Raw genomic sequence first — 19,773 nt, forward strand, 5'->3', positions numbered from 1 at the left:
TGTACGGTAGCGTTTGGTAAATTTGTCTTATGTTTAATGTATCAGACTTATATTCTACAAGCTATTGTGGACCAGGCCCCATGTAGGGAAAAGAAAACAGCTACTTTGAATGACTCCTGAGAGTATATACCGAAATTAAACAAGTTATCACTAATAGAAATACATAATTCTACACAGAAACTTCTTACTCTGTGTTAAGGAAATCATTTTATAACATATTAGCCTTCAACGCTAAAAGTAAACTCCCAGAGGCGAGACTTCGCACCTTCCCAAGAATGCGTGCAATCTCCATTGATAACACTGTGCAACACTCATTTTGTCCTTGTCTTATAATAGTGATTTCCTGTATTGTTACCTTGAATGTGACTAGAAATGGTGTATTTTTTCCATGAAATTTCGCTTCTGTAAGTAGTAGCATCGAAAATATGGAATTTGTCCTATATTAATGAATTTATATGCGCATATTAAAACTGATGCATTTAAATTTGATTGAAGAATCTGCCAACACTGAGAGATTCGCGATAGATTCGCATTATCTATATTCGCACAGTAGTACTTCCAACTCCCATTTATAGTCTGGACGGATGTGGATGGAAATATTTTCACCAACATGTAACAAAGAAACAGATAAACTACATCTTGGAGGGGAGTAGAAAGAGAGACAGACAGAGAAGCTAAGGTAGTGGTTTCTCTTTTCAAAGTGGTTGATGCTACTTTGATCTCTCACACTGTACACTATTCCTTCATATCCTGTTACATGGGAACAAATATTCCTAAGAAAGAAGTTCCAAGTAAGCCCATTGTCAATACTGACAAATATATTTCTGAACAAGTAAAACTCTTGAAACATGCTTTTATATCACTTTTGGCCAGGGCCGGCCTTAGGCAATTTGCCGCTCCCCTTCTACAGAAAGAACAAATCTTAAAATCCCGACTTTAAGCATGCTATCCAATCATGAATAACGACGGAGAGAGAAAATGCACTCCCACTCAGAAAGGCCTAAACACTACAAATACAATCTCGGTACCGTATGTCTGTTTTCTCATTAAATAATAATCTATTATGTTAGTAAAATATAAAGCAAACACACCTGCAGAGGAAATATGATAATCCTCTTTATAGAATTCAATATTGAGCTTCAATCTCAATATATCAGTTTGCAATCTTTATTTCTTGATTTTTCTTCTACATTTGTTAATTAGAAAAAGATAAAAAAAACTTGTTTCCACCTCAATTATAAGGAACTTGTTTGTGAGAAAGACAATACTAGTTTTCATATACTAGAAAGACAATACTAGTTTTCACAGTAATAATTAACTAAATGGAACAGGTGTTCGCTACTGTTCGAGAATTGAGACCTTGAATTTGACAACAATTAATCAATTCATGGTGAGATTTCTTTGACCATTTGCTTTAGCATTGTCCATGCGACCTTAAACTAGTGCGACCTAAACATGATTTATGAATGTAGTATTCAAATAGAAGGTAAGCTTAGTAAATTTAACTACCATTATCATGAAATCTTTTTCCAACAAGGTATTAGATTAGATATATAAATACTCCAATTTATGGTCTCCATAATCTTAAGCTATACCTATTTTTATTCAATTGGTAGCGCTGGAACGACTAATTTGACAGTCAACAATTGGAGAATCAGGATATAAGCTGCAGATATAATGATGATAGTGGTTTACACACATCATCATCACATACACACACACAAATACTTTTCAAAAGCAAGAAAAACAGAAATAGCTTCTATGTAATTGAGATGTGTTCATATTCGTATGGATCCAATACATTCTGCGAAACAGTTGTTTATCTCTTTAGTGATATTTTTGAAGTCAAGGCTGTGTTTATGTTGTGGTTGAGGAAGCAATCTGCTTCATTTCACCTGCCATCTGTCGGCCTTGATGGAAAATGTTGCTTTTGAACTCGTTACATTCATTTGTTTGGGTAATAAATGTTTGATTTCCCAGAATTGACCTTCGTCTATTGGATTTTATATTTCAGATTAAAAAAAAAAAAAAAAAAAAAACGAACCCATTTAGATGTTTAGTCTAATCATGCACACAAATACTTGAGATCTGCTGTCTATAAACTAGGTCAAATAACACTGGGCTGTATTCAGAGTCATTTTCGCATGTGATTAGCATCATACTAAGGGCCTGATTACTGCATGAAACATATGTTAGTCAAACTATTTAGTATGATGCTAGTCTTGCGTCAGAACGACTCTGAATACGACCGATTATTATTAGTAAATTTCGGAATTTAAAGGGGAAAGAATTGGTAATACTGTTATATCTACATAAATCTATTCCTTATTCAGGATTTTGATGATTACCTCTCTGCGACATAGCTTATAATAACTTCTAAACTGTACAAGATAGAAAACAACAAATTACACCACTAAATTCCTGACCTCAAGCTAATGTTATTTGATGTGTCATACACCCCCTTCCCATTTAAAAAAAATGACTTGAATTAAAAATGGCGGATTTCAAGATGGCGGCTATGAATGACATACACTCCAAAAGTTGCGGCCCCTCATCAAACCTCTGTTCCCATAATCATTTTTTACTTTTCCCGTCGATTTTCAAACTTATGCAGGTGTCCAAGGACTTTTGACTCACCCTGTAAATATTTTTTCTTGGAAATTGACTTCATATTGTCGGTACTTAAATTTATAAGCTGATGTTCTATTTCAATACTACATTAATAAATCATGCTTAGGCTGCACTAGTTTAAGGTCACATGCACAGTGCTGAAGCTAATGGTCAAACAAATCCTAGCATTAATTGCTTGATTGTTGTCAAATACAAGAACTCAATTCTTGAACAGTAGCGAACACCTGTTCCATTTAGTTAGTTATCACAGTTTTTGATATGAAAACTAGTCTTGTCTTTGTCACAAACAAGTTCCTTATCATTGAAGGTGGAAATCATTTTTATTTTTAATTTTAACAGATGTAGAATAAAAATCAATAAATAAAGATAAGAGAGCTAGTTGCACTAGAATTGCAAACTGATATATTGAGATTGAAGCTCAATATTGAATTCTATGAAAAGAATTACCATATTTCCTCTGCATATGTGTTTATTTTAAATAAGAATCTATTATATTAGTGAAAGATAAAGAAAAAAACAGATACAACGATATTGTACTTGAACTGTTTTGGTTTATCTGAGTGCGACTGCTCTTTTCTTCCCTTTGTTGTTCATGATGGGCCAGCATACTTAACATCGTGACTTTTAAGATTTGTTCATTCTGGAGAAAGGGGTCGGAAAATAATGCCATCCCACGGAGCGGCAAATTTCCTAGGGCCGGCCCTGGATAGGGTAGAATAGGATCGGGTTAGTGTAATTTCTCGTGTCTACGTAAGGATACAAACTGGAGTGGACATTGCAAAGTTTACCCTTAATTATTTCCAGACTGTTATCCGCTTCATCACGCTCCGCCTTAAGTACACACTTTGATTTTTTTTTCCACATTATATCACTGATATAAAGTGTATAATAGACTTTTTATATTTTTATAATTTTACATTGCAAATTGGTTGAAAACTTGGAACGATCAAAATTGTTTCTAATTGGACCCAGCAACTATAACCAGGCATTCGCAATATGAACAATTTCATATTTCAAACCAAGTTTACCCATATAAAATAATGATTTCATTCATTAATTCCACAATGTGTGATTATAGCATAAGACTTTGTAGGAGTACAGTATAGCATACGAACATGTCGTGAACAAGGCTAGATTTGAGGTGGTCCGCAACCTAATAATATTAATATGAAAAATCAATTAACATGATTACTCAGAAAAATAATTTTCCTTACAAAGGATTCCTCCCATTTGTGGCGGGCTGAAGTGACCTATGTAGTAAAGATTTCAGTGGGTAACCCAATGGGAAATCCCCACTTCGCTCGATGCTACGTAATTCTCACCCAGGGCCATATCGGGGATCGTACTTAATGCGAATTTACCAGTTTTTTTTTTCGCATAACTATTTTTCACATCAATTAATTTAAAGCCCTCCCCCGGAGGAAGGGGGTGTTCAAAAATCACTACTCACTATTTTATATGCAGTGTAAGATCCACATTTTCTTGACTTCTACATAGTGTACGAATCAGTTTTGTGATATTGGTAGGCGAATAACATTAAAGCCAACAAGAAGGACGGTTCTTTCCTTTTCAGCCTAATGACTCTCCAGCGCTTTGTAGCACAGTTTTTTTTAAAAAAATCTTATCTTAACTTTAGGCAGAACAGGAATTTCAGTTCAGTCTAATCTTTGTAAAAATAGGTTTTTAGATTTCAGGAAATTTAATAGTAATTATTTTTCCGGCAATCGCAGTTGCTTTCAGGGCCCTTTGATGTTTCTATATCATATCATGCAACTTTAATTGCATTTTAAACTGGGAGTCATAGATCCAGGTCCGTATCCACGGAGGTGCATGGGGGATCGGCCCCCCTAAAATTTTACTGGCCTCCCTTAAAATCTTCAAGGTAGGCTTGCAAATGAACTATAATATAGTTAGATCGCCCCCCCTAACTTCTAACGCCACCCCCTACTTTTTTGGGGCTGGCTATGGGCCTGCATAGATCCATTGATCAGGATCTCTGGTTAGATTTTTACAGTGGTCTGTAATTGGCTGAAAACATCTCCTCTCCTTGAATCGGTGTATTTGGTTTGATTTACGTTAGAAGACTATATGAATATATGGATAAGCACAAATAGTGAACAAAATTTGAAACTCGAATACTTAATACGAAAAATACTTATTTATTTGTTTCATATTGTTTTAGAAGCTGCTCTTATGGAATAAACAAAAAGTTTATTCAAAGTAATATCAGAAAGTACTAAACCAATTTTGATAATTCTTTTACCATTGAAGAGTTTATCCTAAACTTTTCACAGTGTATACGCTGTTTTGTGATCATCTTTGACTAACATCAAGGACTTACATAGTAATAACAGAGCAGAAGGCATTTTTAAATGACGAGCAAAATGTAAATACGAATATTAAAGTTAAACAAAGCTTTTGGATTAATATTTACTGATCAAAACAATATAAACTTGGGCTGAGACACAGCTGACGTAATCTTTCCATTTTATCTCTTCCCCTCCCCGCAAGCTCTCTTTTGTGATAGCAGTGTAGGCAGACGAAAACAAACTTTTTCACACGATTTATATAATTCAATAGCGGCTAAAAAAATATTACAGAAAAGAAAGTGATGTAGTCACTTTATCACTGAAATCATGTCCCAATTAAAAAAAAACGAAACAAAAGTACAAACCGCTTTGAAGCAGAAAGTACACTCTAATGCAGAATTTCTCAACCTGGGGGTCGCAACCCCTACGGGGGTCGCGAGAGGGTTCCATGGGGTTCGCGAAGATAAGCGGAAGAGATAAATATGATTAGAATCTAATACTTGAAAACACTTCTAAATATTTTTTTTTTTGAATTTTGTTCTGATAGGCATATTTTCATTTTTGTTCATACTGTTAAGAACAACAAAAAATTGGTCTACTAAACATTTTCAATAGTCTACTAAACGTTGTTTAAAAATGAATTTTAACAGTTTCTTGGTGATACTGAACACATACACAAAAAAGTAGCAAATTCACAACAATATGAGGTAACTCAAAGTGACGGCCTCTCGAAAATTAAAATACTCAATAACATTTTTAAACTGTCCATATTTTTTCAACCAAAATGAGAAATCACTTTATTTTTTGTTATATGACCCAAAATTAAGGTAGTTAGGATGTTTTAAAATTTTCAAACGACCTTCATTTTGAAACCGTACAACGGATCGGTTTCGATATTTGTAATATGAATGGACTGAGCAAATTTGATTTTAATCCATTTGCTTTTAGGGAGGTCATTGTATCCACTATATATATATATATATATATATATATATATATATATAAATGGATTCTACTATTATAGAAATAGATGGATATCATGAGATTTCTGCAATAATTAAAAATCCCACACAAACGTATTAGAAACCAGAAATTATAAGGGGGTCGCTGGCAAGAGGATGTGATAAAATGGGGATCGTGATAGGAATTAGGTTGAGAACCACTAGTCTAATGAAGAAGATTAAGTAGAGGATGTACGACGTACACCGCCGTATATCCTGGACTATAGCCCTGCATATTACAACACTTGAACTCCGCACAACCGAACTGAGTTTTTATATACAGCGCTTTACTGTGTTTGTACTAGTAATTGTTTAGGCGGCGAGCATGGATCGGTAGATAAACCATAGAGTAAAAAAATGTTTCTCCGTGATTATGTAATATGCAATTCAATCTGCGTATTAGCTCCTATTATTCCAGCTGATATAATTATGTTATTATTCTTCTTAATGTTTCAACTTTTGTATGTGGAAGTGTTGACTGAATTGTCATAATATCAAAAATCAGTTCTTTATTTATTTAAATACAGATTATCGTGGCCCCCTCGCAGCATAGTCGCTAACTCTTTCGTCTTTGGGTTAGAATGGTCTCGGGTTCGATTCCCGGTGGGGCGCACGATCAGAAAGGTGTAACAACTTTTTTCAGGCCGACCATCCTGAGTTTTTCCTGGATTTTCCTCATTCACACCAGGCGAATGCCGGGATAGTATCTAACATAACGGTCTCAGGCCGCTTCTCCATTATTTTCTTCCTCTCCAATTCCCTGCGAGTGAGATCGTCGAAGGACTTCATCGCTCGTATATGTGACGGGCTAACGTGAGCATAGATGCCAAAAGCTTAGAAGTCTAATCCCAAATACACATTATCCTATTTTTATTTTATGTAAACTTTCTATCTCAGAGAGAGTCCATCCGTTTTCGCGGGGGCAGGTACAGTATATATATATATATAACCTCAATTATGTTACTGGTTAGTTAGTTACACATACGCAACTAACCAGTTCTCAGGTCCTCTCCAAAAATTTTCCAATCTCCGAACCTATGAACGTATAAAGTATTATTATTGGATTTTTTTCATTTTATTAAAATATATTATTTCTTTTTAGAGTTCACAGGAGAAAATATATGAAAACATATGAATGCTTAGTGTACTTCCTCATATGAGATAACTGAAAACAAAATACTGAAAATCGTATGCAGTACGTTGCACTACCTCAAGAAGCCTGAAATCTACTACTATCTGTGTTGAATACGTTGCCTTGAATAGATTCATACGACATGAGAAGAATAAAAATGAAATATGCTCCAAATTTGCTAAACAAATTGAGTCAATTTTATTAATGGAAATATATATAAAACGACAGTTATATGCTGTATTTATAATTACAAATTCTATGAATACTATATACTATTTACGAAATGAAATCTTTCAGTTTAACGTCCCACGTGTATGCTCTTTAGAGTAAGAGAGATAGAGTCGTATGCAGAGTCGTTCTGACGCGTGATTAGTACCATACTAAAGAGTTCGACTAACATGTTTCCTTCAGTAGTCAGGCTTTTAGTATGACGCTAATCATACGTTAAAACGTCTCTGAATAAGGTGGATAATGTTTAAGGCAAATGAATGATGATGGAAAAATTGGTGGAATGAGACTGTGGGAGGAAACGAGAGTACCCCGAGAAAACCCACGGATACTTGAAACTTGTATAACTCACATGAGATACCATTCATAGCAGGTCAAAATACTGCTCTATTGTGAGTAATGGTACCAGTCAGTGGCGTACGTAAGAATGGGTTTTGGACTTTTTAAACTCCTTCTTCAGCAAGATGATATGCAAAAATAAACGTTTACCATATTAAAATATTTATATTGTAAGGTTTCCTCCCCGCACACACGGTAATCATATATCTACTACAAGCACATACTTTTACGCTCATTATTGTAAAAAGAACACGCCTCCAGGAAGTCACGAAGGGTTCGGACGAAACACAAAGAAGGCCGACCGTCCCCTACATGGACTCCCCTACAAGAAGAAGCCTATAAAAGAAGACCTCAAGAAAAGCAATCTGTCAGTTCACAGTTGATCATTCATCTATCAACACCTTTCTGATGGGGCCACCATAGGCTATGGAGAAATCCTTTAAAACCGTTTCCTGAGGCTATGAGCGAAGGACATATCCTTTCATCACCTTTCTTCCGGGGCTGCAATGAGCTATGGAGAACTCCCCTACAAGAAGAGGCCTATAAAACACCTCAAGAAGAGCAATCTGTCAGTTCACAGCTGATCATTCATCTATCAACACCTTTCTGATGGGGCCGCCATAGGCTATGGAGAAATCCTTTAAAACCGTTTCCTGAGGCTATGAGCGAAGGACATATCCTTTCATCACCTTTCTTCCGGGGCTGCAATGAGCTATGGAGAACTCCCCTACAAGAAGAGGCCTATAAAACACCTCAAGAAGAGCAATCTGTCAGTTCACAGCTGATCATTCATCTATCAACACCTTTCTGATGGGGCCGCCATAGGCTATGGAGAAATCCTTTAAAACCGTTTCCTGAGGCTATGAGCGAAGGACATATCCTTTCATCACCTTTCTTCCGGGGCTGCAATGAGCTATGGAGAACTCCCCTACAAGAAGAGGCCTATAAAACACCTCAAGAAGAGCAATCTGTCAGTTCACAGCTGATCATTCATCTATCAACACCTTTCTGATGGGGCCACCATAGGCTATGGAGAAATCCTTTAAAACCGTTTCCTGAGGCTATGAGCGAAGGACATATCCTTTCATCACCTTTCTTCCGGGGCTGCAATGAGCTATGGAGAACTCCCCTACAAGAAGAGGCCTATAAAACACCTCAAGAAGAGCAATCTGTCAGTTCACAGCTGATCATTCATCTATCAACACCTTTCTGATGGGGCCACCATAGGCTATGGAGAAATCCTTTAAAACCGTTTCCTGAGGCTATGAGCGAAGGACATATCCTTTCATCACCTTTCTTCCGGGGCTGCAATGAGCTATGGAGAACTCCCCTACAAGAAGAGGCCTATAAAACACCTCAAGAAGAGCAATCTGTCAGTTCACAGCTGATCATTCATCTATCAACACCTTTCTGATGGGGCCACCATAGGCTATGGAGAAATCCTTTAAAATCGTTTCCTGAGGCTATGAGCGAAGGACATATCCTTTCATCACCTTTCTTCCGGGGCTGCAATGAGCTATGGAGAACTCCCCTACAAGAAGAGGCCTATAAAACACCTCAAGAAGAGCAATCTGTCAGTTCACAGCTGATCATTCATCTATCAACACCTTTCTGATGGGGCCACCATAGGCTATGGAGAAATCCTTTAAAACCGTTTCCTGAGGCTATGAGCGAAGGACATATCCTTTCATCACCTTTCTTCCGGGGCTGCAATGAGCTATGGAGAACTCCCCTACAAGAAGAGGCCTATAAAAGACCTCAAGAAGAGCAATCTGTCAGTTCACAGCTGATCATTCATCTATCAACACCTTTCTGATGGGGCCACCATAGGCTATGGAGAAATCCTTTAAAACCGTTTCCTGAGGTTATGAGCGAAGGACATATCGTTTCATCACCTTTCTTCCGGGGCTGCAATGAGCTATGGAGAACTCCTTTAACTGTCTCCCAAGCTTGCTAGAGCAAAGGAGACATCCTTCAATCATCCACTCCTGAGACTGCACTGAGCAAGGGAGTTATCCTCATTATTTGTCTAAGGCCATTTCCAGTTGCAGAAAATTGAACCATTTCCAAAGCAACTTTTCTGAGCTAAGGACTTTATTCAACATTGAAAAACATTTAGAGGTTTACAAAAACTTTATAGAGATTTTTATAAGACACAATTTTGTAATAAACGGTTATGGGTTTAAATCTCGGCTTCATTATTTGGACTCTGTCGAACAAAACATTATAATACACATAAACATCTGAAGTTACATGAACCTGAGAGCTTGAACCCCGTTCTGCGTACGCCACTGAATGGTACAATGTGTTTTTCATATACTCTCTAGTCTCTTCCTTTAAAGATGCCAGCTGACTATTCAAACACATTTTACTTGTAGAATTTGGCCAACAAATATATCATCATTAAGCTGCTGTCTTCATGTTCCATATTACGTTGGAAGTGAAAAGAAATCCTGAAATTTAAACAAAGAAATATTATCCAATGTAAGTCTTCCATTACAGTTTATTCGTCTTGACTATTTTTGTTCGTTGTGCTTTTAATTCAAGGACCAACCGTTAATGGCGGATGATGTAATAGCTATGTTATCAATTTCAACACTTGATGAGAATGTCTCTCTCTCTTCCTTTCCTCCATTTTGTGGCCCGTTACCCATTTAGACGTCCTTCAGGACAGGCTTATTGTCTTTGGAGCTGGAAGGCAAAGCGCTGGAGACTGGAAACTCAATCATTCGGGACAGTTATTGATGGCTACCGCCTTTTTCTTCCCTCTTGAACTTTTCAACAGAAAAGAAGATGAATTAAAGGATGATTCGTCCCACTCTTCTGCCTGTTTATCCCAAGAGCGTCAACTTAAACAGTAAATAAGCTGACATCTTGATGCTTTCCAATCGTCTAGGGCGATCGACTTTTTCCATTCATGATAAGTTGTAGGAGTTTCGTCGCGAGCCAGAGACGTTCCTATGAATACAATTATGGGAAATTAATTAGTTGGTTGAGCTGGAGTTTAGCGTCCTTTTTTCAGCACCGAGGCTGTCTGAGACGCGAGCCTACAGTTGAAAGTGAAATCCGAACCACCGTAATGCCCTCTCAGCATCTCTAAAGAATCCAACCCTTTAACAAACGCAAAGATACAAACCCTGTAATTCTAACAACTTTTGGGAGACGCGGTGGCTGAGTGGTAAAGCCTTCACCTCTGGTGCATGGGGTCCCCAGTTCCATCCCAATTCACACCAAGTGAACTTTGTGGAAGGCGCGCGGTAACTCAGTGGTAGAGCGTTTACTTCTGGTGTGCGGGGCCTCTGGTTGGATCACAGCTCGCGCCAAGTGAACTTTGTGGTAATTAAACACTGTGTTCATGTTTTTTCTTTCTCGCATTTCTTCCGTTACTTTACACTTTATTCATTCCACCATTACCTTGCTTTATCATCGTCACTGTCTCCTTTAGCCTAGCGGCATAACCTTGGGATGTAAAACTGAAAGATTTGATTTAAATTTATTTTCTAACATCTTCTGATTCTGTAGACAGCATTTCTCAATCGTTATTTTTATTTCCTTTTGGGACACAACCAAAGTACGTTTCAAACTTTCGCAACACCCCTGCATAAGGTTTTCCCCCCTTGATGCGAAAAAGTCAAACATAAAAATACATATATTTTTTCAAAATTGTGGAACAACTAGGGGATGACAAATTTTACAAGCAAATTAAGTAAGACTCTTGAATAGAAACATATTAACATAAAAGAAACTTATGACTTTAAGCAGGACAATGAGAAAGAAATATTATCATCAGAAATATAAGAACACATAAACTTAAAACTAGGGAGATGTTTGTTCCTGGCGATTTTTGAAAAGCGTATCTATGCTAGGAAGAACTCTTGACAGACACTCTCTCATGTCCAGTGTTTCTTTCCAAAGAAAAATGAACAGCGCTAAAAGCAAACTTTCCGATTTTAATTTGGAAGACAAGAGGAGTGAAATCAAGTCGATTGACGATAGACAATTTCTTTCTGGAAGATCTTAGAAGATATTAAAAATCTCGCGACACTCCTAACATGTATTCGCGACACATCAATGTGTCGCGACACAGCCGTTGAGAAACAGTGCTCTATAGAATCCAGCAGTTCTATTCTAACTCAATATATATCATACAAGTAAATGTTCTTGATTTCTGATTTTTTTTTTTAAATAATTTTTCAAAGCTATATTACCAGATTGCATTTTTTTTCATCTCTAGTGGAGAATAAATACATTTTCTTGACTGATTTAAAATTCCAAATATTTGAAGATAAAAAAAAATCTATTCCATAAAAATCAAATAGTTTTTACGCAAGTCACTAACTTTTTTAAAAAAAGTCGCACTGTGTATGTGCCCAAACTTTCAAGTGAGGGAATTTAGTATTCTTTTAGCCTTTATTCTCACCAAGTGACGGGAATAACTGGGTAGCCTCAAAGAAAAGTTACGTCACATTTAGTCAAATTTAAATTATCTTTACGAAAATTATCGTAGGAAATTTCGTATTATTGAAGGATTATTCAAACTTCCAATTTGGGAATAAACTTAGCAACATTAACTCCTTTATACTTTGACCGATTTAACTCCGCAAGCGCTAGGCTTTTTGATAAGCCTCACACAAAAGTTTACAGCAAGTTTCATAATTAAAGCGTAACATACGAAAAGGCATACAAATGGATAAGTCATATAATAGAAGTTCCTTTACGCTCTCTTCAATAATAATAATAATAATAATAATAATAATAATAATAATAATAATAATAATAATAATAATAATAATAATAATAATATACACATTAACGCAAGCTATTCCTTGCCTTCTTAAAGCCTTCTACAATAGGAACTTTCAATAAAAAATTGAACTATATGGGCTGGAAATGTATTATTTTCATTTTTGCACTAGCGTCCGATAATGTAATATTCCCTCTATTTGTTAGTAAGTCAAGTTTTAAAAGTAATGACCATTGGTCGTAATCAGTATAAACGGTAAAATTGTATCTGATTTTAAAACAAGTATTTGATAAACTTCTTTGGTGTTTGGTCTGCTTTTTGAGAATGAACTTCATCTACAAAGTTCCATACTGGACATGTAGGGCCTTATGCAGAGTCCTTGTGACGTCTGATTAACGTCATACTACGGGATTGACTAATGAATGGGTATCAAAATTGTATTCAGAGTCTCTGATTAGGACGTAGTATTAGTCGAAGTTAATCACATGTGACTAATTAATCTAGAGCAGAGGCTAATCATTTATCCACGGTTTAACGTGAGACACAACATTTTGTATTTCATGTATTTTCACTTTTACAGACTACGCATGCGTTCATCTAATTTTCCGTAGTTGCCACATTTATTTTTCTCAATCAATGTATTGGGTTTATATAAGTTAATCATACCCAAATCAACGTTTTAGTTGTACTCAAATTAGACTCTGAATACCAAAAAGCGCACCTTAATTAGTAAGGAGTTAGTATGCCACTAACGTCTGTGACTAACCTCTGATTAACGAATTCTCTCTGAATACCGCCCGTATACTCTAAATTTAGTCATACCTTTTACTAAAACCTTATACCAGTGATGACCAAATGGCAGCCGCGAGTACTTTCACCCGGCCCTCGAATGTGTATGATTTGGCAGGTTTAACTCCACGGTGACATGAAGAGTACAACTGGCCACCATAACACATTTGAATGGAGACTCGATCGACTTCTACAGGAAAAGTAAAGAATCAAGAGTTCCCTTATGGCTATATGGCTGGCGTACGGAAGACACGGTTCGACTCCCGATGGGAGCTCATGTGGTTCAGATCCCATGTTAGGCTGTAGGCTCACGTCTCATATAGCTAATCCAATCAATATTGCTTACCAAGCCTATTTTGTAATATAAGGTTTTTATAAAGTTACATTCAAATTTTACACACATTTTATAAAGTTACAATCAAATGTTCGAGGCTGACATTCTAACTAGCCTTGGATAATAATAATAATAATAATAATAATAATAATAATAATAATAATAATAATAATAATAATAATAATAATAATAATAATAATAACATACCTAATTTGTCACGAAGTAATACATGTGAAAAACATTTGAAACTGAAAGATTTCAAACTGAAATGTTATGTCAACTCACCCATTAGCCTAGCCTCCGAAGCTCTCAGTTACGAGAACCACTTGGCCATTCCTAGAAAAACTTAAGAATGGGGACGCTGCTACTGTTGATTGTGTTAAACACAATCGATGCAACGGAAGTTGTAGCGATAACACACATTGTTTCTATTATCTCTTTTCGAGTTGTTACAATTCTTAGAAACACCGGAAGAAGATATGACATTATTCTAATTGACTTATTATTATTATTATTATTATTATTATTATTATTATTATTATTATTATTATTATTATTATTATTATTATTATTATTAGTGACGTACAGCATAATAGACTCAAGAAATAGCACAGTACAAGCAATTGCTATTACTTTAGCTCCATATATTTTTGACAAATATCAGCCACAATCAAATCAGAAATTTGTTAACCTAAAAAGGAACAGGAGGAAGTCTTCGAAATGAAATATTTCAGTTTTACGTTCCACAGTTATGCCGGCGAGGCTAAAGGAGACGGTGTGATGAGAAATGAATGAATTGGTGGAATGAATAAAGTGGGAGGAAATGGTAGAATCCCGAGAAAACTCACGCACACGATGTTTGTCCGCCACAAAATCAACTTGATGAAAGCTGGAATTGAACGACAGACCCCATGCATCAGAGGTGAATGCTCTACCACTGAGCTACCACTGCCCCACGAAACTAGAGGCATATTAGCTTAATGGTGGAGCGCTCAACTCTGATATTAGGGGTCCATGGTTCGAAACTTGGCCAAGTGAGTTTGTGTTGGACAACTTCGTGCTTTTCGATTTTCACAGGGCTCTTCACTTTTCTCTTATATTATCATACCTACATATTTCCCTTCACTAATCCTCCGCGTGTTCTTTAGGCTAAAGAGCATAGACGTGGGACGTAAAACTACAAATTTTATTTAGTTTATTTAAGAGGAAATGCACTCCTCGCAAATACCGTGGAAACGAATCGACGAAAAAGTGTTCGTGCAATTGCAGACAAGTATATATTATGCAATTGTCGCTCGGTAACTGCGCAATCGGTAGGTAAATAAAGGTCGATTCTTGGATTGTTACTAGCAAGGGCGCCGATTTCTCTGTAAATTTGGGGGGGGGGCATTTAGATGCAGAAGGCATATATGAGGATTTTGAGCCAAATTGCATTCAAATTATGTCAAATATTGTATATTCATATATACAATGCGGGGGCCCACATGAGCTTTGGGGTTCCCGGGCCCCTCCGGCCCATCGGGGATCAGCGCCCTTGGTTACAAGAGTTCGATTGTACGCATTGACCGTGAAGATTTCCTTCATCGGATCGCTACAACAATCATAAATAGTTATGACGGTTGGATCGCAAGGATAGTTTCCAAAACAACCTCTCCATCTGCAGAAGGTGCTGCTGATATAAAGTTCAGGGTCCTTAGTTCGATCCTAGGCCAAGGAAATTTGTAGTGGATAACATCTTATCCGTGGTTTTTCTCGGGTACCCCTATTTCTTTCTACTTTCTCTTTTCATCAATTTCTATATCATCATTCACTTGCCTTAATTTTCGTCTTTGTTAGCCTAAAGGGCACCAACGTGGGACGTTAAACTGAAAGATTTCATTTCCTTTTAACGTACGTTCAACCTTAAAATAGAATAATTCACAAGCTTTCAAGATAAGATCCCATGTTTCATAAAAGTGACTTTCTTTCTTTCTTTTTTTCTTTTTCTTTTTTTTTTTTTTAAATGAAAGTAATTCTGAAGCATCCTCAAATTTGGAGCCTGATTTATCTTTTACGTCTGACTTGTGTGAACTCCAAAGTATCAACTTTATTGCAAAGCCTCGAAGAAGCGCACTCCAAGCATAATGAAAATTGGTCAACTTTAAACATGCCGACAAGGATAAGAGACTTGAATTCTCCGTTGCGCTGCAAAACCTTATGGAAATAAATGATTTTTACTGAATCAGCTGTGTTTAGTGATAAGACGATCTTCCACCTTTCGCGGAAAGTAAACGAACAAAATGTGAGGATCTGTGCGTTGGAAAATCCTCATAATTATGAAGAACATGTCTGCGATTTTCCAAGGTGACCGGTTTTGTGCGGTCACTCGTAGAAAAATGTTCGGCCGTATGTAAACAAACTTTCCTACTTTCACATGCTCCAAACATGGCCTTTCCCGCATCTGGAAGAGAACATTGGAAAATTTTATTTTCCAGCAGGACAAGGCACCTCCACATTGGCACTGTGGTGTCAGATGGAAACTGAATAGAAGGTTACCAAATCAGTGGATAGAATGAGATGGTCGTGAGGATCAGGTTCTCCTTCTATGACTTCCTCGATCACCACACTGACAAAAATCCGTTCTCCGGACAGCGGTATATTTTACAAATATACGTTATCCTTGGTTATTACAGAAATCAGTATGGAGCATACATCATCCGTATGCTACATACGCGCTGCCCTTGGGTGTTACATCATGCAGTTGCAGGATGTCTGATATCTAACAGTTTTCCGTATATACATGCATATACTTGTGTTACTTTCGTCAGCTATATGTTATATACGTCCATTTGTATGTGAGATCCTGACCCCCTACATTGTTTCATACAGAAAGTACGTATAGATGGAACACTTATACAGAAAGTATTATAAAACATGCGTTTCAGTTATACGTCTGCTGTACGTTAAGTCCAAAAACTACAGGAATTACGCATGTAACCTATCTTTTTAAGTACGCCACCTACAATTTTTTTTTCTTGCACCTTTTCAGTGTGTGTTAGAGACGTTACGAGGTATGATAAAAAGTATGATGAATAATTTTATTAGAAAGAACGTAATAAGCTTACATGGAATTTGATTTCATCTCCTTCAAAGTACTGTCTTTGGCTAGCAACGCACTTATCCTAACGTTGAATTCATGACTGTAAGCATTTCTGGAAGACTTCTTTTGAAAGCACGTACAGCTGTTTTACCATGGCTTTCTCAGTGTCAAGAGTAGTGTCAAAACGGTTTCCTTTAAGTACGGTTTTAATTTTTGGGAAGAGCCAGGAGTTGCATGGTGCTATATCTGGTGAGTAAGGCGGATGTGGGCAGACAGGAACATTTTTTCAGCCAAAATTTCACGAATCAAAAGCGAGGTGTGGGAACAAATTTTGCACTCACTTGTCCCATTTGCAAAGTATCAGTTAATATGCTTTGCACGAACCAGTACGAGATGCTAAATTCTTCGACAAGCTCTTGAATAGTTATTCGCCTGTTTGAACGAACAATTTTTGCCACTTTTTGCATGTCTTCTTCTGTTTTTGAGGTTAATAAACGTCTAGAACGTTGCTCGTCTTCTACCGACTCATTTCCGCTTTTAAATCACTCATAAAACTTGTAAACATTTCAGAATTACATCATTATCGCCATACATCAATTTCAACATTTCATGAGTTTCTTTGGCACTTTTTTTTTGCAACTTGAAACAGTAGATAATATTCACGCGTTGTTCGGCACGACAGACACGGTAAACACAAAATCACTTTTGCGGCTTTGGACGCTGACTGACAAGTCAGAACGTGTTCCAACTTGATGCTGCCTGTCTCAACGGACCAGACTCTCGGACAATTGAATCGGTCACTACAGAAAGGGCACATGTTCTGTATTATTAGTATGGAGCATGTGGCCTTTCTGCAATGACCGATTCAATTACATCAGCAGAGTATCAGCAGTTGCTGGTTAAAAAGAAAAAAATCACCATATTTTTCGATCACACCTTTATGTGAAAAACTAACTGTATCAGCCACCCTTACCTGTCAGTCTACCTGAACTTAGAGTAGGCATTCGAGAAGCAGTTGCATTTATTGACCCCCAGATGTTAGAAACAGTGTGGTAAGAATTAGACAATCGAATTGATGTGTATCGAATTACAAAAACATCTTAGGCGTGGAACATAACACATATGTAATAACAAAAAAAGAAAAAAAAAACTTTTTTAGTTTTTCTTTGAATTAACATAAGTTGTATGTCATTGTGAATAAATAGACATGGATAATTAAACTTTGAAATAGGAAAGACGATTTACAATAATAGTCCTGTATTTGTCTTTCGTTCGAACCTGGTTCGTAGCTAAGACACTAAACAGGAAGGGAGAGTTAATTCTGGGCGGGGAAGTCTAATTTGAGATCACATTACATTCAAAATTTCTCAGTACATAAATGCTACTATTATGAAATACAATTTTCCTTAATTAGTTACATAGGATAGCTACGATTTCATTAATTTGATTAATGAGCTACCATCTGAAATGAATTGAACAATAAGAAAAGTGTAATTTTAACAGTTTCTGAAAATTGAATGCGCAAGAAATAACCATCTGGAATCTTTATTTATAAAGTAAAAGGAAAATACCGGAGCAGCCAGAATAGCACACAATAAGGAAACGCTGCTTCCAACAAAACAATTGATTTTCTGAAAACAAGAAAATTACTAAATCCATTCCTTCTTCAGCGATAGAGAAACTCATAAAGTCAATATGGACAACCCATCCCCGCACGATAACAGAGTGGTCATGTTAACGAAAAATCCATTGCCTTCTCTTGGAGAAGCAAAGGGTCCAAAATAAGAAAATTTAAATAGGGTTTTCTATTTTGTCCCACAATCATGTAAGATTATTTCTTCCCACAATCACGTTAAACTTAAAGATTTCATTTCATTTTTTCAAGCTTTCTGAAGGAATGAAGGTAGTTGTGGCCATCTCATCTCCTAGCTAAAAGTCTGGTTGCAATCCGCTATAAATTTCCATCTTGTTTTGTAAACTTTCAATTATGTTCTTTGTTCCATTACCAAACTTTCAATTCTTACAGACACCCACCCACACCCACACCCACCCATTCTCTCTCTCCCTTTCTTTCTCTCTCTCTCACACACACATACACACCACACACACAGCTGCAGATTGAGTCGAATTGTAGCTTTGTAACTTGGAACTTATCCTGGAGGGACAAGCATTACTAAGCCCCTAGAAAAATGTAAAGTATTAAATATGTTTAAGCCCTATTAAAATATTAAATATGAAATTTGGACAGTTTGGGCCTTATGCACAGTCGTTTTGACGTATGATTAACGTCATACTAAAGGCCCTAGGAAACATATGTTAGTCGAACTCTTTAGTATGGCACTAATCACGCATCAGAACGACTCTGCATACCGCCACTTGAGTTTAAAACCTTAATAAACATTTTATTACTTCTAGGAGCCCCAGTTAGCATTTAACTAACGTAGAATCCAGATTATATTTCTACTTTATATTACGAAAATATATTATGTTCAGATGATAGGGTAGAAGCAGCATTTTATATTATTCTCAGTTCTTTTCGAAATGGTATGATGGACTCATTGCATGTTTCGTAAGTTAAATTGAGGGGACATTATTTGAAACAAAACCCTATCTATACCTCACTCGACTTCGTGAGGGCGAGGTCGAGTGAGCGTTGAGTTCCGAACTCATGAGCGCCTACCTCCTGAATTCAGATACCTCTGCTAATAAACCGGTACATTTTAATTTAAGATCACATATTACTTAATTTAAGTTTTGTTCTTTTGTTGTTTTTAGGATTTGATAAACCTACTTCATTAATACATTCATGTTCATGTGGTATTAAATGATGTAAGAAAATGTTATCTTGAAGTGGCCCCCTCCTCGAACGGCATGGAACTTAAATCAGAGGATAGTTGTCTCTCCTGCCCCCCACAAGTTAGGGCCCTGGTCGAATGGTAGAAGCTCGCTAACGTTGATTTAAGTATTCTTAACTTTTCATTTCTATATCATATTTGATTGACATTTTGCGGTGGCTCAGTGGTAGAGGGTTCACCTCTGGTGCGTAGGGTTCTTGGTTCGATCCCAGCTCGCAACAAGTAAACTTTGTGGTGGACAAACACCATGTGTATGGTTTTCTTGGGGTTCTTCCGTTTCCTCCCACTTTCATTATTCCACCATTCATTCATTTCTCATCATCACTGTCTCC

The 19,773-nt window shown here is 36.7% G+C and overlaps 1 protein-coding gene across 3 annotated transcripts in view; it reads right to left on the reverse strand.

Moving 5' to 3' along the window:
• Positions 1–19,773, reverse strand: part of LOC145668977 (calcitonin gene-related peptide type 1 receptor-like) — a 789,948-nt gene that overhangs the window by 127,581 nt on the left and 642,594 nt on the right. The window contains exon 1 of one of the 3 annotated variants that reach the window (XM_081737284.1): positions 13,793–13,847. The exons of the other annotated variants lie outside the window; for them this stretch is intronic. The gene's annotated coding sequence lies outside the window, so the exon portion shown is untranslated. Of the gene's footprint in view, positions 1–13,792; positions 13,848–19,773 lie in introns of those variants that run through there. 3 annotated transcript variants of the gene reach the window in all.

This window comes from Thermobia domestica, chromosome 13, assembly GCF_964235325.1.
Source record: "Thermobia domestica chromosome 13, izTheDome1.hap1.1, whole genome shotgun sequence".
NCBI lineage: Eukaryota > Metazoa > Arthropoda > Insecta > Zygentoma > Lepismatidae > Thermobia > Thermobia domestica.